Source organism: Lactuca virosa, chromosome 3 (assembly GCF_052849685.1).
Source record: "Lactuca virosa cultivar CGN04683 chromosome 3, Lactuca_virosa_CGN04683_v6, whole genome shotgun sequence".
Classification (NCBI taxonomy): domain Eukaryota; kingdom Viridiplantae; phylum Streptophyta; class Magnoliopsida; order Asterales; family Asteraceae; genus Lactuca; species Lactuca virosa.
In genome coordinates this window covers 339,151,584-339,174,891 of record NC_136428.1, presented here as the reverse complement: position 1 = coordinate 339,174,891, position 23,308 = coordinate 339,151,584, and the positions used below count along the sequence as shown (strand labels likewise).

Here is a 23,308-nt window from a genome sequence, read left to right as displayed (position 1 = left end):
CTAGTGTTTGTATGGTTCTCTCGCTTTGCCCGTCAGTTTGAGGGTGATAGGCTGTACTCATATCGAGTTTTGTCCCTAAGGACTTCTGTAGTGACTGCCAGAACCGTGAGGTGAATCTACTATCCTTGTCGGAGATAATGGATATTGGCACCCCATGTAGTCGCACGATTTCTTTAATATACTTCCTCGTTAGCTTCTCCATTTTGTCGGTTTCTTTTATTGGCAGGAAGTGTGCGGATTTGGTTAACCGGTCAACGATCACCCAGACAGTGTCAAGTTCACCCATCATCTTGGGTAACTTGGTTGTGAAGTCCATGGTTATCCGGTCCCACTTCCACTCGGGCATTTCCGGTTGCTGAAGCAAACCCGAGGGCTTTTGATATTCTACCTTTACCTTGGCACAAGTCAGGCACTTGCCGACGTAGATAGTCATTTTTGCCTTCATGTTCGGCCACTGATAATGTTTCTTTAGGTCCAGATACATCTTGTCTGAAACGGGATGAACGGAGTATTTTTTGTGAGCCTCGTTCATGACAACCTCTCTGTACCCACCGAATTTCGGTGTCCAGATTAGATTCATGAGATAATAAGGTCCGTCATCCTGAACTTCAAGGTTTTTATCCATTCCCCCTAAGACCTCACCTGTGACGTTTTCGGGTTTCAAGGCCTCTTGCGCGCCTCCTTGATTTGTGTGGATAGGTGTGAATGAATGGTCTTGGTTAATGATTTTCACTCGGCGGCCCGAGTATTCTTTCTGACTTAGGGCGTCTGCTACTTCGTTGGCCTTGCCCGGATGATAACGAATTTCGAATTCGTTGTCGTTTAGCAGTTCAAGCCATCGTCGTTGTCTCATGTTAAGCTCCTTTTGATTGAGGATGTGATGTAGACTCGTATGATCTGTGAAGATGGTGCATTTGGTGCCGTAAAGGTAGTGTCTCTAGACCTTAAGGAAAACACTATTGTTCCTAAAGTCAAGGTTGTGTGTGGTGTAGTTGACCTTATAAATCTTAAGTTGTCTCGGAAATCTCTTCCTCTGGAACTCTGAGCGGGTGGTATGCCAACCTTGGATCAACCTTCTGAGAATTAGTCCGTTCCTTGAAGTTGGTTGAACAGATCGTCGATTCAGGATAGGGGATATCGGTCCTTGATGGAGAGTTTGTTCGACTTTTGACAGTCAACGCACATATGGAACGATCTGCCCTTCTTCTTTATGAGCCAGATTGGCGCTCCCTGAGGCGAGGAGCTCGGTCTATTAATTCCTTTACTCATTAGCTCGTTTCGTTGACCGAGCGATTCCTACATTTCCGTTGGCGTTGATCGATATAAGGATTTGGCTATGGGGGTTACTTCAGGGATTAAGTCAATCCTGAACTCATCTTTGCGTACAGATGGTATTTTTGGAAGGTCTTTTGGGAATACATCGGGAAATTACATATTCCTAGAATATCCTTAATGTCTTTCACTCCCTGTTCCTCATTTTTATTGTGGGCGAAGAAAGAGTGTGGTACCTCTTGAATAGGTACTTCTGAGCCTTGATGCAAGGGACGATTCAGAGGTTTGTGTCGGGTTCGTCGTCATAGATAACACGGGATTTGTTATTTGATAAGTTAGGTTGAATGGCCTCTTTGTAACACATGGTATTAGTATGGTGAGGACTTAAACCGACACATGTAAATGACCGCGTCAAAGTTTCCTATTTTTACTGGTATTAGGTCGATTTGGAAGAAATGTTTTCTTAGAGTTAGAGTGCATCGTAGGTATATGTTGTTGGTGGCTTCAGTTCTTCCCCTAGACATCTCTACCGGGAATATTTTCGTGAATGTTATACTTTGTGACTCACAGGTTTCCTCTCTGCACCCCTATTGTAAAGTATGCATGCATATGAGTTAATTGAGGAGGGAACATACCGATAATCACAGCGGGGTTCCTTGTCGCTTCCTCATATGCTTTTGTTGGAAATCCCTCAACGCTACTAACATCTTTGTTTCTAGTATTTGGGCACATCCTTTTGAAATTCCCCGCCTCCCCACATTTGTAGCATGTCTGACCCACCCTAGCATTTGCGGCCTGGGTGGTTTGTTGTGCTTCTTACAAGAACGGGTGGTATGCCCCTTTCTGTTGCAATTACTGCAGTGCAACTCTTGGCATAATCCAAAGTGATGGATGTTACACTTGTTGCATCTAGACAGGTTCCCAACATATGGTTTCACCGGTACTAAGGCAACAAGGATAGTGGTGGTATGGGCTGCCACAATTTGTTGTCTTTTAAGAGGTTCCTGAGTCGAACGACCCCTTTTCTTGTTCCAGAACTTTCATTTCTTGGGTATTACTCCTCCATTGTCGTGGGAGTTCTTAGGTTTGTAATTTGGGGTGTCCTTGCAGGAACACACCCATTGGTGTCCTTGGTTTCCACCGTGATTGGAACTGCTGGCACCGTTTCCACTTCCGTTTGCGTTGTTAGTGCTAAGTTGTACCATGACGGCTGTGACGACGGCTGTTACAGCGGCTTGAAATGTAGCGGGGTCCATTTGTAGAACTGTTGTTGCGCCGGTATGCTAGCTACTTCTACGTTGCGACATGATTCTGTTATATGGTATGAAACGAGTTCGTAAGTAACTATGGTCCTTGCTGGTTGTATTCCATCTACATTTATATTTATATACATATAAACTATACGCTTTGTTGTACGATTCCCAAATGTTTCGATCAACATCATCGTAATATACTTATGGTGGCAAGTAGTAGTAGATATTGTACTAACGTTAAGTTACCAAAATAGAACATACACATCCAAACATTAAGTTGATTCGGGGTACACTGGCTTTGGGGGGCATATCTCGCTTGATTTACTACTCCTGGTTGTGATGAAAGGTGTAATACGCCTAACACATATTGTGAGTAATGTAGTCATTAGCCCTCTAGGCTATACTAGTCTGTCATATACCAAAATGGCACACAAGGTGCCTCGCCACCTTGCACATCTCACGAGTGGCTTCCTCTGCTCTCTACTCCGCTATGACCACCCTAGCTTCAACTACGATTACCCTCTCCTTGAGAGTCGAGTATCTCTCCTGGTACTCTCTCGTTTGTTCTCGTGCGGTGGTGAGGTCCTCATGAGGTCGGTCAATGAGATGGCATGTCCGGGGGTGGTCCCTCTCTGGTAGTCGAGTGTGTGCGTCAGTAGCCTCAACTGCGGACCCCAGCTCCATGATCCGATTTGCTGACGCCCTGGTCTGATCTCCGAAGTGTGTGATCCGCTGAACCATAATAGGGAGGGCCCTATCTGTCGTTCCTTCATGACCGAGGTTATAGAAACCTCGCTCTAAGCCATATGAAGAATGCTGGTGTTGCTACCTGCTCCACCTCTCCAAATCTTCTGCCCAGCGGGGCGTGGGACTTTGGTAGCCTAATCGGTATGCGGGAACCCTAGCGACATAAGGAGGGTTAATGACCTCCGACTCTGCATCTGACTCCTCGTCGTCTTTTTCTTCCTCCACTAGCTCTTTCGGATCCTCTTCGGGACCCTCCTCAATCCATCCACCATTTCCCTGGATCGGGAAATAGGGGTCTCCGGGCATGTGAAATCCTGCCATATTGTCTATGCGAGAATAGAGATACGAGAACTACATGAAGGGTTTATAGTATTCAAAAATACTCCTATAGTATTTTAATCTTTATGTTTGATTCTAGAGTTTCCTGGTGTATAGATTTGGTAAGTTTTAGATTCGTTGCCAACTACGACCATTCCTAAACACATGTTAGTCATATCTAACATAAATATAGTTGATCAGGCTATACTTATCCTAGATATGATTACATAACTGTCTAGGCTTAACCGTAGCGTTTAACTCCTCTAAATACTTTTATATGGTTCTTATTAGGACACTGTTTCTAGTATGTATGCATGTATACTTTTTATGAAAATACTTTTATATTTTAAAAGTATACTTCTTAGTTAGAGTGTTTTAGCCCCATTGTATTTATAGTTCTATATCTTAAATGGTTTGATATACTTAGTTCACTATAAACAATGCTCTGATACCAATATGTCACACCCCCCCGAACCGGAACGGCGGAAACGTCCGGGGGTGGATGACATCATTGTACAGTATCATAACAATTGAATAGTAGCGATCAAAGCATCATAACCGTTGTATTGAATATTTAATGTGTTTACATTGTGCTCAAAACATTGTTTACATGATATCAAATACATAAGACAAAAATATATAACGTGATGCGATGACGTCCCATCCACCAAAAACTCTTGATTACGTGTTTACTGTTCTCCTAAGAATACAAGTGATTTTGAAAAGTGTCAACAATTATTGGTGAGTTCATAAGCGTTTTGTAAGAAAAGGATTTGTAATTGTTTCGTGAAAATGATAGTGTATACTTTCAGAAAATCCAATATTTTCTTGGAAACTGAGCTGTAAGTCTTATATTCCAAGATAAAAATGTAAGTAATGATGTACTGAAAAATGGTGTTATGAAGTTTTACCTTTATATAAAACTACTTGAATGTATGTTATCCTGTAAATCAAATGTTTTGTCAATACCCTATGTGAGTTACTATAACCATACTAATGCGGCTAGTTGCATGAACGACGTGCTTCGGACGTCGGAACTGTTACGACATTTGTCACCCTCGACTTGCCGGTCTAACTGTAACTAACAGCTTAGGTGCCGGGTTGTCAATCCCATATAGATCTATACACATGTGCCACGCTCTCCCTACAAGAGACTCTGGTTATAATGTAGGTCTTAGTGTGTGTACTCTGGTGGGTACGGTGAAGCCAAATGTCTCACAACCAGTATCAATCGATTTACTTGAACTGAAAACTCCTTTTTCTTGTAAATGAAATAATTATACCTTTAAATAATTATATGTTTCCTTTGAAACAATAGTGTAGTTTTGTGACTCCCAAACTATACCAATTATAGTTTATCTTGTTTGTTTGTTGAGACTATTTATATAATCTTTTATATAAATACAAAGTTGTTATCTTTTCTAGTGTCAAAATGTATGGTCAAAACATGTATATACTTTTTTTGGGTTGTAACCCACAAAATGGTGAAATAACTATAATATACTCCTTTTGGTTATAAAAACTATATTTTGGTAAAAAGTTTCCTAAAACCTTGTAGTTTTACAAATCATAATTTTTCTTATGATTTTATGACATGGATTATATTTTGTTTTTGTTAGTTTTACATTTGAAAACTAATATATCACAAATATTTGTACAAAATCAAGTAATAATCATATCTTATGCAAATAATGGCTTATACTTTGACATAGAGATGAAACACGCAAGTATTTGTAAGATGAACTAATTTTAACTTGTATCCCCCCCCCCTAAAACATGTAAATCTCGAAAATGTGGGGGTATGAACTCACCTTGAGTGGATTTGTGTTTGAAGAGATGGTGTGAAGATTTCCAAGCCTAAACAATTGAATGGGGTTATTGAATTTCCTTGGAAATGATATTATCCTAAGAGTTTTAACACATAATAATATGTGTAAATAAAATTAAACTAACTTGATAGTGCATAAATACACTTGATTTTGAAGAAATACTTACCAAATTCTAAGAATAAACTTGGAGGATTTGAGCTTGGAAGATTATTTGGACTTGGTTCTTGAAAGAATATGGAGTAAAATTTAGAGAAAATGGAATGGGTGGGGGTTTGTGGTGTGGATCTCGTCCTTATAAAGCAAGAGGGAAAGGTGATGTGATATTTGCTTTGTTATCTGTTGAGTATTTGCATGGATATTTGCTGGGTAATTAGTTCTTATGGGAAACTGGTGTATCTATCATGTCATAAAGTCAACACTTCCTTATCATTTCCCTCCTTTCCCACCAAATTCCCTTAGCATGACCGAAATCACATGTGATTTTGGTCCTAGGCATGATTTGATCAAGTATGTTTTCGGCCTTAACCTGATTTCGGTTCTATGCCTTCTTCACATGGTGTTTTCGGTTGGGTATCACCCATTAAGGGTGATTTCAGTTCTAGGGGTCTTTAGCATGGGATTTCGGTTTTGGTGTTACCCACTAAAGGGTGACTTCGGTCCTAGGAAAACCGAATCACTTGGTTGGTGGGGTACTTGGCCAAAAACTATAAAGCAAAGTTTTAATTCATGATTTATGCTCCAACTATTTGACTTGTCTCGACTTGCTATAACTTGTTCACTTTTAAAGGTTTATTACGAACATAGTTTTCAAAGTATATATATATATATATATATATATATATATATATATATATATATATATATATTCATCTTCACTTATACAAATGATGCCCCTTTGGCTTTCATAGTCTTATTGCAATAAAAATTACGTTGTAAATTCACTTGTTCTCAGTTACAATTTAGACATTGCTTGTTCCAAAGTTTTCCAGTTGTCACAAAAAAATACTTCATAAAATTGTTCTCACTTTATCTATTGTTTCTTGATCAACAAAAAGCATCAAAAATCCAATTCAAGATGTGCTAGAGTAAGAAAACACTATTACTCCACATGTTATGAGGTGTTATCAAGCTTCTTAGTATGAAATGATTTTCAAGACACAATTTGTATTTACTAGAGTATGAATCTAAAACTTGATCGGAACAAAGTATGACTCATATATGATCGATACATTTCCAATAATGTTCGATTACTCTTCTTAGTCATATAATTGCACTAAGATGTTCTTGGAGGACTCAATTGTGATACTTTACAATTACTAAGATAAAGCATTATCCTTTCTTTTTAGATTAGAGAATCGTTTATATTTCTACCTAATAGATTATTCTAATTGTTCTGCTACTATTTGAATATTTTCAAAGTATTAGAATTATGTTTAATCTCATAAACATAACCATAATTACCGAAGCATCAACAAATCATGACAAATAGAGTTATTGTCCTTTGTGGTAGATCAAAATAGTCCCTATCAACATGTACTAGATCCATCAATCATTCACTTGCCTCACATAAACATGTGATCAATGAAATAGTCATAATTTTCTAATGACCAATATTCTCATGCATCACACAATTCGAATTGCATGACTCCAAGTTTCTGTCTAATTTGAAACTTGGTGATGATAATTCTTTTCACTTGGTTAATTATTACAATACCACAAATGATATCATAAGAATCAAATCCACAATTAATATTGTAAATATTTGAAATATGACCAACAATTTCATAAATGGCATTGCAAGGAAATATAAAGTATGGGAACCAGATAAACCAAAACTTCTCTTTTATTGAAAATAAACGAAAACTTGGAACTTGTCCTCACAACGCATAAATTGAAAACTAAGTTTCTAGACATTTCCGAAGAGTAATAGCAATCTATTAAATTATCCCAACTCCTTAGCAGTAGTTCCAAATTCTGATCTTCGAACCATGTGACCAAAGTCTATTTCTCACAATCAGATTTAGCTCACATTGCTCAAGCTTCCTTCTTTCTTTTAGCTCCTTTAATACCATCAAAATGCGATCATCACATCCTGTATTAAGAGTCTATGAATAGGAACTTATAAAATGATGAAGTCAGATAATGGATGTACCTGAAGTAGAGTCACATGACTTGACTTTACTATCTCTAAGATCTTTATAGTATTTTGGGCAGCTTCGTTTCTAGTGTCCCTTCAATTGGCAGTAGAAACAAATGGACTCTTTGGGCTTAACACATGGAATGATTCCATGACAAGTCTTTCTCTTTACCATATGTTCAAATGGTTTGATCTTGGACAACCACTTTCCATCGGAAAGAGAAATATTTTCTAGACCACCATTGTCAATGTCCGTGGAAACTTTGGAATTAGACCCAATAAGAATCTTCGCTTTAGATGTGCTCTTAAGCATTTCTGCTTCATCAACTATCAACATTTGGGTCAGATCAATTAGCGTTACGTTGATATTCCTCATATAAAAGTTCTCAATGACCTAATCATATGACTTCAGAAGTGAGAGAAGAACCAAATTAATGACTTGCTCCCTTTGGAAAACGACACCCATTTTATCCAACTTGTCAATGTACGATTTCATTTTCAGTACATGCGCACACACAAAGTTTCCATCTTGATGTTTGCATGCCAATATGGATTAAGTAGTCTAATATCTTTCAACTTGAAGGAAACATAACGATGGGTTAGTCACAGGAGGAGGCGGTGGAAGAGTTGAAGATATATGATATCCAATTCCATCATTTCCTAAGGAAGGGAAAAGAATTTCACCTTTACTTGAAATTGGAAGACCATTTCCAGAAGATTGAGGAAAACCATTTCCATAGAAATGAGGAAGACCATTTCCATCTTATAAGACATCTAAAAGTAGGAGACAAGAGAATTCAAGTTTGTTGATTTTAATCTTTAATTATTAACCCATGAATTTAAATTAAGGCTAGGATCCATATTTTCGATTCGAACTTTGAAGAGGGATGCCATAATCACATTCGAATATATTTTAGGTAGGTATGGCTTTTACCAATTTAAATCTTATCAAACTGCCAGATCTTCTAAGATCCATTGAATCTTATAATGGCATATTTAATCTGTGACAACTGGAAAATTTTAGAACAAGCAAGGGTAAATTGTAATAGTGTATAGGTAAATTCACAAAGTATTTTGTTGCAATAAAATTTTGAAACCCAAAGGGGCATCATTTGTGGGATTGAATATATATATATATATATATATATATATATATATATATATATATATATATATATATATATATATATACACACACCTTGAGAAACCATGTCGTAATTAACATTGACAAGTCAACAAAATAGAACCAAGCACAAATTAAATATTGTCTTATAGTTTTTGGTCTAGTACCCCACCTACCTTGAGATTTCAGTTTGCTTAGGACCACTCAAGGCCGAAATCTCCCACCTAAAACACCCTAGGCCGAAAACACCACCCTAGAACCCCACTAAGGCCGAAAACACCTAAGGACCAAGCCACTAAGACCGCCATCAACATGGTGGAGGGGTTAAGCCCGAAATCACCTAGAGTACAAAGTGATTTCGGTCTTGCCATGGCTGAAATCACCCATTTGAATCTTCCAAAAGAGAATTCGGTGGGATAAAAAGATAAGAAGTGTTGACTTTATGATTAGATGCCTAATTCTTTTTTCCATGCAAAATTCAACAGTAACCCAAGCAAAACTCCGATAAGTAAATATAATATCCAACATGTAACTAGGCAAAAGTCACATCAATTATCCTCCTTATAATGAACGAAATCACCACCCCAAAATCCCCATCGATTTCATTTCTCTTTGCTGCAACTTCAAACCCTCTCAAAAGAAAGCCAAATCTTCCAAATACAAAATTCTTCAAGTGTGTTCTTAAATTTTGGTAAGTATTTTCGTGATTACCTAGTGTTTAATACAATTTCATGTCCATTTCATCCTATTACACACATTAAAATGTGTTAAACCCTTAGGATAATACCATTTTCAATAAGTTCATCAACCTCATCTAAGAGTTTAGGCTTGGAAATCTCCTCATCAACACTTCAAACAACCCACAAATCCACTCAACGTGAGTTCATACCCCCTCATTTTTAATTTTTTTTTCATGTTTTTAGGGGGGGGGGGTGGGGGTGGGGGGAATATAAGTCAAAATTTGTTTATCATACAAATATTTGCATGTTTCATCTTTATGTTAAAATATAAGATATTGTTTGCACAAGATGTGGTTATCACTAGCTTTCCCCAAATATTTGTGATATATTACTTTTAAAATGCAAAACTAACAAAACAAACATAATCTATGTCATAAGATCATAAGAAAATTTATGATTTGCAAAACTCCTTAGTTTTTGAAGCTTTTTACTAAAATATAACTTTGATAACAAAAAGGAGTACTTTTTAGTATTTCAATATTTTGTGGGTAACAAACCAAAAATTATGATGTTGACTCTATATTTTGAAACTAGACAAAATATTCACTATGTGTTTGTATAAATGTTTATATAAATGTTCTTGACAAACAGACATAATAAACTATAGTTGGTATAGTTTGAGAGTTACAAACACTAAACTATCATTTCAGAAGAAATAAATAATTATTAAAGGTATAATTATTTTACTTACAACATAACAAATTTTAAACACTATAGACGTAAACCATTTGATACATACTTGTGAGACACTACTTCATTGTACCCACCAGAGTACCCACTAAAGTCCTGAATTATAACTAGAGTCTCTTGTAGGGAGAGCATGACACTTGTGTATAGATCTAAACGGGATTGACAACCCCGCACCTAAAATGTTAGTTGCAGTTAGACCAGAAGGTCTAGGGTGACAAATGTCGTAACAGTTCTGACGCCTGAAGAACGTTGTTCAGGCCACTAGTCGTATTAGTATGGTTATAATAACTCACATAGAGTATCGATGATACATTGGATTTACGGGTTAACATACATTCAAGTAGTTTTATATAAAGATAAAATTACATAACACTACCTTTCAGTACAACATTACTTACATTTTTAGTCTTTGGATTGAGACTTACGTTTCATTTATGAGAAAATATTGGATTTTCTACAAGTATACACTACCTTTTTACATGAAATAGTTACAATCTTCCTTGCATACAAAAACACTTATGAACTTACCAACTTAATTGTTGACACTTTTCAAAATCAATTCTATTCTCAAGAAATTAGTAACCAGGTAACCACAAGAGTTTTTGGAGAATGGAACGTCTTCACATCATTTCATTCATTTTTGTCACATGCATTTGGTGTCATGAAAACAACATTTGAGTACAATGTAAACTTATTTACTATTTAATGTAATGGTGGTGATGCTTGTTTCATTTATATTTGTGACAACCCGAAATTTTTTTATTATTTTCGTTAAGTCAACGTTGGTTAAACTTAATCCTTCCATGGTCTTAAATCAGATGGTTTATTGGGTTATAAGTGTTGAAGCCTAGTTAACTGTACACCCCGATTCTCAGGTATTAATATTATGGCTTTAATTTTCAAGTTTCAAGGTCTACTCGACGAGTTGGATGCCCTGACTCGTCGAGTAGCAGTGGGTTTGGGGCCAGGTGTTTAAGTGACCAACTCGCCGAGTCGGAAGAGTGACTCGACGAGTTGGAGCTGGAGTGTGAAACCCTAATTTCCGGGGTTTTGCACCCTATTTAAGGAATCATTAGCCTCCCTTAGTCCCTTACATCCCCTAGAGAGTCCAGTAACCCTTATTTCGTGTGAGAGCTTCATTTGAGTGTGTTTTGAACTTTGGAAGGTGGAACTTGTGAAGGGAGCTTGAAGGTCAAGTAGCTACCAGCAAGGGACTCGTGTGGATCTACAAAATCTATCTCAGTTAGCTTCATTTGAGGTATCGATTCATGATCTTGGCCTCATTTCTTTCTAGATCTCTTTGGATGAAGTTTAGGGCTTTTGGCTTGATTATGAAGCTATTGTTGAGTATGAGCTGGATCTAAAGTTGCAACTTCAGATCTGAACTCTCCTTCGGATCAAGATTCATAAAGTTTCTAGCCTTGTCATGTATGAAACCTTCCATTTGAGTTAGACCCCATTTCAAGTTTGGATTTGGCATTTTGAGTCATTAGAGCCTTGCATGCACGTAAAGTTTGCAACTTTACGTGATAAGCATGCCTTGGGAGGTTGGATCTGCAGTATGGAGCCTTAGCATGGCTTAAAAAGCATCTGTGTGGATGAAGGACCGAAGGGACTCAGCGAGTGGCATGGTCGACTCGGCGAGTCCGATGAAGATTGCCTTGGGCTCGGCGTGTCAGACGAGTGACTCGGCGAGTTGGCAAGTTATGCAAGGAACTCGGCGAGTAGCTGAGGGTACTCGACGACTTGAGGTCAACATGGACTGTTGTGACATCCCCAAAATCACGGCCAACAAAGACCGGTTTCATTTATGCTTTTAAAATAATTTCAGAGTAAATCCATTGATTTAAATGAGTTGCGGAATTTGTCCCCAAAACAATACATGATAAAATAAAGTTTATCAAAGCATTTCTTAAAGAAATGTATTTTCATTATATATCAAAACTCGGGATGTCATGTTCTGATACAGACACAAAAGCATAAACAAAGAAACATAGACCTTACACAATTATATATAACTAATGGTCCATAAACAAAAACATCTTCAGAAGTTCTCAAACTTATGCTCTCACGCCACTACCTGTAATACAAAGAAACTGAGTGGGTCAGGCTTGGGAGCCTGGTGAGCATATAGGGTTTTCAACCCACAATAAATAATTATATTTAATTTCACCAACCAACAATAACCCGATTACCCATTCCCGTTATCCTCACTTTACGTCCCTAAAACAACAACTATCACAAGGGACCTAATCTAGGATTTTCATCGGGACGGACAATACTGCAAAGGGGTTTCCTCAGCAATAAATGTCCTAAGGCAACCATGAGGGGGATAGGATACAACAAATGAACACCCAAGTTCACCAATACCTACAGGTTATGAGCCTGTCAACATTCCACATGACAGTCTAGAAAGAATCCGTGGTCGTCACCCATATTCTGCTGAATGACTAGATCACAATCAGATCGAGGCCTCTCATCAGTTTATCACATGTCAACTATCTACCCAAGTTCTACCCAACATTTTGTAGATAACAACATACATATGCAACTTAAAAACTGATAAGATACTCATTCCAAATAAACAGATAACATATATATACACGTATATTTATACACACGTAACACGTATTCTAAATTAGATACTTCATATCTATGTGTTAAAAGAAAGGGAATATACACTTACTTGATAAGAAGATGATCAGACAACACTACGACTCTAAGAGTAGTATTCTTCGGTGAAACTGGAAGATCTTCACACACTGGGCTTCTCGCAGGCAGACCTTCGGCTCGGAAACTTAACTTCTCGGGATCCTCAGGGCTTCGGGATTTGCTTCGGAGTTCTGATGGGATCCGGTGCATTAGTGCTACTCTCGCCCAGGGGGTCACCCATCCTAGTACTACTCTCGCCCAAGCACGGTTAACTGCGGAGTTCTGATGGGATCCGGTGCATTAGTGCTGGTATGATCGCATCCCTGGCAGAGAATTGGGAATGATCCCTGAGCTAAATTACCCTAGTCCAACAACTTGACTAGAGTGGGTTTCAAATAGACTCCTATGATAGTATGATGGAAGTATTTGAACAAAGAGTGACACAGAATTTAGCCGACTGTCAATATCATTGATGTTTAAGATGTAACAGGCTTGGAAAATTGACCTTGTAGAGGGTCTTACATCACATCCGGAGTAGGAAAGTTTTGGCCGCCTAAAGGCCTAACTAAAAGTACCTACAGTACAAGATAGATTCATAGAAAATGCCACATAGGACATAGATAGGAAAAACGATTCCTTTTTAACAGGGAAGGAAAGTAAGGCATTTAATACTGGCGGCGGTCATCCCTCTGGTGAACCCTCAGTTTAGCCAGTTGCCGCTCCATATCAAGCATGTGCCTTTCGTACACCCTCTGGCGTACTCGGAGTTCTATGACTTCGGCTCGTGTTTCAGCCAGTGCTTGCAGCAGGGTTTCATGGTCTCTCTCAGATCTTTCACGAGTGTGCTCAAGGTAATTGGTGCGGATTGTATGCATTCTTGCATTTGCATCAACCTCTGCGATACGATGGAGAGCTGTTCTGCCCTAAATCTCGTTTCGGGCAACTCTACGGACCAGAATTGGAAGAATTCTGTCTGCTGAGCTTCCTTCGCTTATGTTGTAGAAGCTTCGGTCTCCATTAAACGGCATAGGTTGGTCTTGCTCTTCGCTCCAGGTTTCCAAGCACTCTACCCAAGGAGGCGTCGGTCCTTGAAAAGCCGGACGAGGGTTAGTATTAGGAACAAGAGCCATCGGGGGTAGGTTCTCCACTTCAGGTTCGGAGTCAGAATCATTAGCAAAGCCTTCAGCTTGGTGACCATCCACACGGATTGGGTGATCATTCTCTGGCTCCTCTAAGAGCCATCCAGCATTGCCGTGGTTGGGGTAGTACGGGTCGTCGTGGGGATGGAATCCAGCCATGATTTCTACGCGAGAAAAGGGAATATAAGAAATAACTAAGTAGACGTACTAATTATATAATTATAAGATGATCTTTATCAGATACTTCAATACTTGTTTAGTGCATACTAGTTATATGTATTCGGGACAGGATAGACCTTCGAATAAGCTACCCTAACTCTAAGTCCACAACCCAACGAGGAACATGAAGTAAAGCAAAGATCCACAGATTCTAAGTCTATGACGTCCTGGATACATATAATTTTAATGTATCCACTAAGCAATTATTGACCTATTGATAAAAATCTATTTAGTTCTCAGATAAGTAATTATAGTAACACCAAATACCCCTATGGTATTTCATTGTGGTAGTGTTGGTAAGTTTTTAGACTTGTTGCCACATCACAACCATTCTTGGGCATATGCTAATCACTCCTCGGACCAGCATAGTTGATCAGGCTATGCCATTCCCAGGACTGACCATACATCCCCAAGCTTACTTGCGATATTCAACAATCGTAATACTTTTGTTCTTGTCATTGTGACACTGATTTTAGTATGAATGCAGGCACGTATACTTTATTCTAGAAAAACTATTTATTTTCTAAAAGTATAATCTTTCGAAAAATGTTCGAATCTGAGACTTTTAGTCCCAATTGTGTTTATAGTTTGTATATCTTATGTGGTTTGATATACTTAATTCACTATAAACCGTGCTCTGATACCAATCTGTCACACCCCCAAACCAAGGATGGCGGAAACGTCCGGGGGTGGAGGACTTCATGTATAGTATCACAACAACGAGTATAATAATGCTCAAAGTAAAAACAACCATCATAAATAATTGAAAGGGTTACACCAAAGTATATGTTTACATGATTCAAATCAATTACATTATGATGACAAAATGAACTATTTGACGATTTATCGTCCCATCCTCAAAATGCTGTTGGTTTTCCTGTTTCACTGATTTCCTGAGAATACAAGTAGTTTTGAAAAAGTGTCAACAATTAAGTTGGTGAGTTCATAAGCTTTTGAAAGTAAGAGTTTAAAAGCCGTTCTTTGTAATGAGTTGTATGTTACCAACAAAATCCAATAATTTCCTTATAAAAACGATATGTAGTCTTAAAACCCAAGACTGGATGTGCGTGTGAGTTTTGTGTTATGTGATCTCAAGTACCGAGACCGAAAGTGTACAAGTAAAATCTATATTTATTGTTATTAAAGGTGGTTTTAAATCAACATAAAAACCCCTTTTGATTTATAAAATCCCTTATACTTTAAGTTTTGTTAACTCCCTATGTGAGTCACTATAACTATACTAAGATTAACCGGTACTTTGTAATGTACCCCTTTTTGTATAAACCCGGTACTTTGTATTCGTACCCCATTTATATGAAGACCCGGTACTTTGTAATGTACCCTTTTTTTGTATAAAACCCGGTACTGTATATTCGTACCCCATTTATATGAAGACCCGATACTTTGTAATGTACCTGTTTTTGTATAAACCCGGTACTTTGTATTCGTACCCCATTTATATGAAGACCCGGTACTTTGTAATGTACCCCTTTTTGTATAAACCCGGTACTGTATATTCCTACCCCATTTATATGAAGACTCGGTACTTTGTAATGTACCCGTTTTTGTATAAACCCGGTACTTTGTATTCGTACCCCATTTATATGAAGACCCGATACTTTGTAATGTACCCCTTTTTGTATAAACCCGGTACTGTATATTCGTACCCCATTTATATGAAGACCCGGTACTTTGTAATGTACCCGTTTTTGTATAAACCCGGTACTTTGTATTCGTACCCCATTTATATGAAGACCCGGTACTTTGTAATGTACCCCTTTTTGTATTAACCCGGTACTTTGTATTTGTACCCCATTTCGTATGAAAACCTTTTGTAATGTAAATGAACATAAACTATACCTATTATAGCTTATCAAAATGTTTGTAATGTATATGCGACCTAACTATACCTATTATAGTGTAGTATGTTTGTTTGTGGTGTATAAGAACCCTTTTATGAAAATACACTAGTGCTATGAATCCATAAACTACGCTTATTATAGCTTATTATATATGTTCGAAATGAATGAAAGATCTTATCATGAATGACTAAATTTCAGGATAATAAACTAACAAGAAATTACATTCAATATTTAGCACGTATCGTTATACACTTTGCTCAACATAATACAAAGTGTTATGAAAGTTATAAGCTGTTAACTAGTTTTTAAGCTTTCTGCACTGTTTTAGAAAAATTATACGAAGTCGAAAACTAAATCCGTAAATTCTGAGAGTTCATAAAATGTGTCTAGTTTATTCATAATTTTTATTATGATTTTTAGAAGTCTTTAACCTGTGTGAAAATGTTCATATTCACAGACTGGTCCGGATTTGTTTATGAAATGATAGACGGTTTTGTAAAAATCACCATAAATCATAGAAAAATCGTATGGTGATGTGCAAGTAGTCATTTTAAAGGTATGAAACTGAACTATTTGCACCTAATACAGTTTTGAAAACTAAAATGCTTAAGTTTACCAAAACAGTCCGTGAATGGAGTTGAACTTTTCTGATGAAGGTTGTTAAATGAGTTTAGTTGTGTTCTTGTGTTTTAACTTGTATTCCCCCCCTTAAAACTTAAGAAAAACATGAAAAGATAGAGGTATGAACTCACCTTGAGTGATTTCAGTAGATGGATGATGGAGAAAAGAAGTGCTCAACTCAAGAACACTTGGGAGGTGCTTGAAGATTCGAAGATCTAACACAAATATGACGATATTTGTGTAAGCAATCTATGATTAGAGTAGAAGGAAGTGTAATAATCATAAGGATGATGAAGATACTTACCAAAAGTAGAAGGAAAGCCTTGGAAAATGCCTTGGAAATCTCGAAATTGAGAGAGAAGAGTTGAGAGAAAAGTGTTTGATCTTTTGGTGGAAATGAGAGAGAATGAGTGAAGTGAAGAGAGAGGGTGGATGTTCCAGCTCTAAGAACGTGGGAAATGGCTGAAAATGATGATAAAGTACATTGACATGACCTAGGTATGGTGGAAGGAGTGTGGCTGGTCATGGAGTGGGTGTGGGTGGTTGCTTGTGTCATAAACTAAAGAAAAGTCAACACTCCACCTCTTGTACTTCACCCACTAAATCTTGGATAAGATTTATCCCCAAAAACGTGATTAATTAATAAATATGGGGCCTTATATGTTAAAATAAAGTTTTGGGTGCAAATCCCGCGTTAAAATAATTAAAATCGGGCTTAAAACGAAGTTTGGGTAAAAAACCGGGCAAAAACTGCCAAATTCCGAAATTTGGGCCGAGAATGCGAAGGTTCGGCTCCTTAGGAGCTTAGAACCGAGAGCAGGAGAAGAAACCGAGAGAGGAGGGTTCGGCTGCGCGGGTCGCCTCTCGGACCGGAGGTGAGGCTCGGATGCATGGGAACCGAGAGGTCTCGCAGACATGCTCAACAGAAGGGACCGAGAGTCAGGTCCTCGGACCGAAGGTCAAGCCCTCTCGGGCCGAAGGTGGGAAGGGCAGAGTCTCGGTTCGAAATGATCAGGGGACCGAAATGGACAGAGCGCTCGGTCCATTTCGGTTGAGAGGGTCTCGGCTCCTAAGCGGTTTCGGTTCCTTGGGAGGGTTTCGGTTCCTTGAGAGGGGTTTCGGTTCCCAAGAGGAGTTTCGGCTCCTTAAGTCCGTTTTTCGCGTAGACTTCCGTTTTTGGGCTGTTTTCGCCAAATTCGAGGGTCGGGATGCCCCGAGTGATTATAAAAAAAAGTTGAGAGAGATTTTGTGAGAGATTTGGGAGAGATTTGTCATACTTGGAGAGATTTGGCATACTTAGAGAGATGTGGGAGAGATTTGACATACTTGGAGAGGTTTGCCATTCAGAGAGATATTTGGGAGAGATTTCACATACTTGGAGAGATTTCTCATTCAGAGAGATATTTGGGAGAGATTTCTCATACTTGGAGAGATTTGGGAGAGATTTGACATTCTTGGAGAGATTTCTCATATAGAGAGAGATTTGGGAGAGTTAGAGTGAAAGAGATTTGGAGAGACTTCTTTTGTGAACTTTTTGAGTGTTTGGCTTCGCAACGCAAGGTTCTTACACTCTGTTAAGCCTTGTTATGAATGTTATACGCTCTCGAGGGGTATGGAATAATGTTTTATCGAGTAGCTTCATCACTTGCCCTGATTAGGGTTTAGAATTTCCGAACACGTGAAAACTCTAAGTGATAATTTGTATGAGGTTTGCGAGTTGTACAATAAGAAACATAATGGAAACCCTAATGTACAAGGGTTAGATGAGTTGACCGGTTTGACTTATTGACTTTAGTTGACTTTGACTTGGCCAAAAATTGACGGTTGTCACATCATCCCTCCGTTAGAAAGAATTTCGTCCCGAAATTAGAATCTAGGCAAGGAGTAGGCATGAATAATTGAGCCAAGAAGTGGGGATACTTCCTAATCGATTGATTCTCGCGCTATCAAGTGAATCCAGGTCCTTGGTTGGTATTCCAACGAACCTTCACTAATGGTTAGCGGCGTTGCTCCGTCCGTTTGACCTCTCGGTCCATGGTCACTACGGTTCTTCCACGAATGTGAGGCTCTTGTAGAACTCGATCTCGTCGAGGGGGATTACAAGAGTCTCGTCGGATAGATACTTCTGCAAGTTCGAGACGTGGCGGGTAGAATGTACTTTACTAAGCTCGCGGGGAAGATTGAAGTTGTGAGTTACCGGGTTGATTCTGGCAAGAATCTCGAAGGGCCTAATTATCTTGGGTTTTAGCTTTCCACGCTTGCCGAAGCGTACTAAGCCTTCCCAGAGCGAGACTTCCAGAGGAATTTGGTCTCTCACTCTGGAGTTCTAAAGGTTTCTCCCTCTTGCTTCTCTTCCCAGTCAAGGGTTGCTCCCTTCAGGGTCAAAGTCGTAAGGGGTTCCGTAATTCGCGAGAAGTTCTAAAGGAACTAAGACGGTAGGTCAGCGAGACCTAGAATTTTGGCGAATTCCCGTCGACGCCTTCGGTGCTGACAAATTCTCAACGGTTTTGATTAATTGAAAGGGTCCTTAAGAATTCCCACATCACTAATAGTGTGTCTTAGGAATTTGACTCTTCAATTCCATTGTTGAGTAGTTCGTTAGGTTTGACCTGATAGTTCTTGCAGTTCGGTAGGGGGTTAGACTGTAGGGCGATCTGGTTACTGGAGTCGTACCGGGTTCTAAGTTTGTTCGTATTACGATGCGATTACTCGTAGTCTCGGGCAGTCTCCGTCCTGAAGTTCATATTAGAAATCATACATGGTTCATCAATCCCAGTCTCGTGTATACGAGTCGTATATAATTAATATTGAAAAGGTAGTCAAATAAATGATTCTTCTTTAAGCTCACATCCCAACGAGGAAAAGAAGTAAAAGGGGAATCATTAATTCTAAACCTGTAGAACCTTGATTATATACCACCCTTGTGTATACATTCTTCAGCGATAGATCAACCGTACGGGTCTTTGGATTGTACTTGACGTATTGACCGAGTGGTACTTCGGGGAGGTTTGTTGAGGTTTCTTCGGAAAGGATAAGAAACCTGAGGTACTCTACACATGAGTACTTCGGAGTTCTGGAATGACGGCTTCGCTAGAAAGATGATTTCAGAGGAAGAGATTTACGCACGAAACTGGTATTGTGAGGATCGGATGGTCTCCAGTTGTATGATAAAAATCAGAGTCACTTGGAAATAAAGGCACTAAATTTGATCATAAAGGTGTTACAGACAAAACACAACAGTGCAACTGTCAACAGAGTTACAGTATTATAGATTTACTACAAGACTATTGCTGCGAACTAGGTATACTACAAAAGACAAGTATACGCAGCACGAGGATCCCTTAACTGACGGGATCTCGCAAAAGATAAGACTCAAGTTGCACTAGTTTTTAGACAGTTTGGAAAGCATACAAAAATACAGCTGATGGGAAGCGTTCCTATACTATAGTAGGGTCCTTTGTTGTTCTGGGGTCAAACTCCTCCTGATCCCCCGTCACCCTTCTCTGTTGGGCAGTCCCTTTTGAAATGTCCCACTACACCACATAGATGGCATATCCGAGAAATTTCGACGTTGGTGGTTGAAGTAATGTGTTGGATCCGAGCCCTGCAGTAATTGATGGTGTGTCCCTTTTTGTTGCAGTTTAAGCACCGCATTACTCGACAAGGTCCATGATGGTGATAGTTGCATTTGTTGCACTCTGGGAGGTTGCCAGCATACGGTCTGGCTGGGTTAGGGATAACTGGGATGCCAGTAGGGATGACAGTAGGATGTACAGATGTCGTGGCCTTGAAGGCTGCCACAGGTTGTTGTCTTTTGTTCGCCCCTTGGGGTGCTTTGCCTTTACCCCTTTTCCTGAACCTTTGTCTGTTATTCTTGGGCTTGAGATTTGGAGTGTTGTGGCAGTTCGTTACTCGTGGATGTACTTGGTTGTCACTTGGATTGGAATCATTGATACCCATTCCGCTAACATTTGCATTGTTAGCGTTAAGGTGAGTCAGAACAGCTATCACGACAGCCGAGACTACAGCTTGAAAGGTAGCTGCATCGATATGAAGGGTAGGGGTTTCGTTGTTCGGCTGACTATTTCCGGATGGCGACATGATTCTGTAACATGGGAAGAAAATGAATTCGTGAGCGATTATGGTTGAACCTAGATGTATTTAGATCGTACATGCAAAGAGTAGAAATAAGTTCTCGAGAGTTTGACCTACATCCCTATGATGTAGTCCTAGTAAAGAATAGAAGTAGTTCACATAATGGTCTCAAGACGTTTAACGTTCAAACAGGGGGGTTCAACACGAGGACTTCCCAGGGGGTCACCCATCCTAGTACTACTCTCGCCCAAGCACGCTTAACTGCGGAGTTCTGATGGGATCCGGTGCATTAGTGCTGGTATGATCGCATCCCTGACAGAGAATTGGGAATGATCCCTGAGCTAAATTACCCTAGTCCAACAACTTGACTAGAGTGGGTTTCAAATAAACTCCTATGATAGTATGATGGAAGTATTTGAACAAAGAGTGACACAGAATTTAGCCGACTGTCAATATCATTGATGTTTAAGATGTAACAGGCTTGGGAAAATTGACCTTGTAGAGGGTCTTACATCACATGCGGAGTAGGAAAGTTTTGGCCGCCTAAAGGCCTAACTAAAAGTACCTACAGTACAAGATAGATTCATAGAAAATGCCACATAGGACATAGATAGGAAAAACAATTCCTTTTTAACAGGGAAGGAAAGTAAGGCATCTAATATTGGCGGCGGTCATCCCTCTGGTGAACCCTCAGTTTAGCCAGTTGCCGCTCCATATCAAGCATGTGCCTTTCGTACACCCTCTGGCGTACTCGGAGTTCTATGACTTCGGCTCGTGTTTCAGCCAGTGCTTGCAGCAGGGTTTCATGGTCTCTCTCAGATCTTTCACGAGTGTGCTCAAGGTAATTGGTGCGGATTGTATGCATTCTTGCATTTGCATCAACCTCTGCGATACGATGGAGAGCTGTTCTACCATGAATCTCGTTTCGGGCAACTCTACGGACCAGAATTGGAAGAATTATGTCTGCTGAGCTTCCTTCGCTTATGTTGTAGAAGCTTCGGTCTCCATTAAACGGCACAGGTTGGTATTGCTCTTCGCTCCAGGTTTCCAAGCACTCTACCCAAGGAGGCGTCGGGCCTTGAAAAGCCGGACGAGGGTTAGGATTCGGAACAAGAGCCATCGGGGGTAGGTTCTCCACTTCAGGTTCGGAGTCAGAATCATTAGCAAAGCCTTCAGCTTGGTGACCATCCACACGGATTGGGTGATCATTCTCTGGCTCCTCTAAGAGCCATCCAGCATTGCCGTGGTTGGGGTAGTATGGGTCGTCGTGGGGATGGAATCCAGCCATGATTTCTACGCGAGAAAAGGGAATATAAGAAATAACTAAGTAGACGTACTAATTAGATAATTATAAGATGATCTTTATCAGATACTTCAATACTTGTTTAGTGCATACTAGTTATATGTATTCGGAACAGGATAGACCTTCGAATAAGCGACCCTAACTCTAAGTCCACAACCCAACGAGGAACATGAAGTAAAGCAAAGATCCACATATTCTAAGTCTATGACGTCCTGGATACATATAATTTTAATGTATCCACTAAGCAATTATTGACCTATTGATAAAAATCTATTTAGTTCTCAGATAAGTAATTATAGTAACACCAAATACCCCTATGGTATTTCATTGTGGTAGTGTTGGTAAGTTTTTAGACTTGTTGCCACATCACAACCATTCTTGGGCATATGCTAATCACTCCTCGGACCAGCATAGTTGATCAGGCTATGCCATTCCCAGGACTGACCATACATCTCCAAGCTTACTTGCGATATTCAACAATCATAATACTTTTGTTCTTGTCATTGTGACACTGATTTTAGTATGAATGCAGGCACGTATACTTTATTCTAGTATAACTATTTATTTTCTAAAAGTATAATCTTTCGAAAAATGTTCGAATCAGAGACTTTTAGTCCCAATTGTGTTTATAGTTTGTATATCTTATGTGGTTTGATATACTTAATTCACTATAAACCGTGCTCTGATACCAATCTGTCACACCCCCAAACCAAGGATGGCGGAAACGTCCGGGGGTGGAGGACTTCATGTATAGTATCACAACAACGAGTATAATAGTGCTCAAAGTAAAAACAACCATCATAAATAATTGAAAGGGTTACACCAAAGTATATGTTTACATGATTCAAATCAATTACATTATGATGACAAAATGAACTATTTGACGATTTATCGTCCCATCCACAAAATGCTGTTGGTTTTCCTGTTTCACTGATTTCCTGAGAATACAAGTAGTTTTGAAAAAGTGTCAACAATTAAGTTGGTGAGTTCATAAGCTTTTGAAAGTAAGAGTTTAAAAGCCGTTCTTTGTAATGAGTTGTATGTTACCAAGAAAATCCAATAATTTCCTTATAAAAACGATATGTAGTCTTAAAACCCAAGACTGGATGTGCGTGTGACTTTTGTGTTATGTGATCTCAAGTACCGAGATCGAAAGTGTACAAGTAAAATCTATATTTATTGTTATTAAAGGTGGTTTTAAATCAACATAAAAACCCCTTTTGATTTATAAAATCCCTTATACTTTAAGTTTTGTTAACTCCCTATGTGAGTCACTATAACTATACTAAGATTAACCGGTACTTTGTA

At 39.0% G+C, this 23,308-nt stretch overlaps 1 non-coding gene and 1 pseudogene across 1 annotated transcript; both read right to left on the bottom strand.

Moving 5' to 3' along the window:
- Nucleotides 1-12,974: 12,974 nt before the first annotated feature.
- Nucleotides 12,975-13,076, bottom strand: LOC145167969 (5S ribosomal RNA; annotated as a pseudogene).
- A 7,814-nt stretch (nucleotides 13,077-20,890) lies between these two features.
- LOC145167916 (5S ribosomal RNA) lies at nucleotides 20,891-21,009 on the bottom strand. The gene has a single exon (XR_013741517.1). It is a non-coding gene; the product is annotated as a 5S ribosomal RNA (ribosomal RNA).
- Between the last annotated feature and the right edge of the window lie 2,299 nt (nucleotides 21,010-23,308).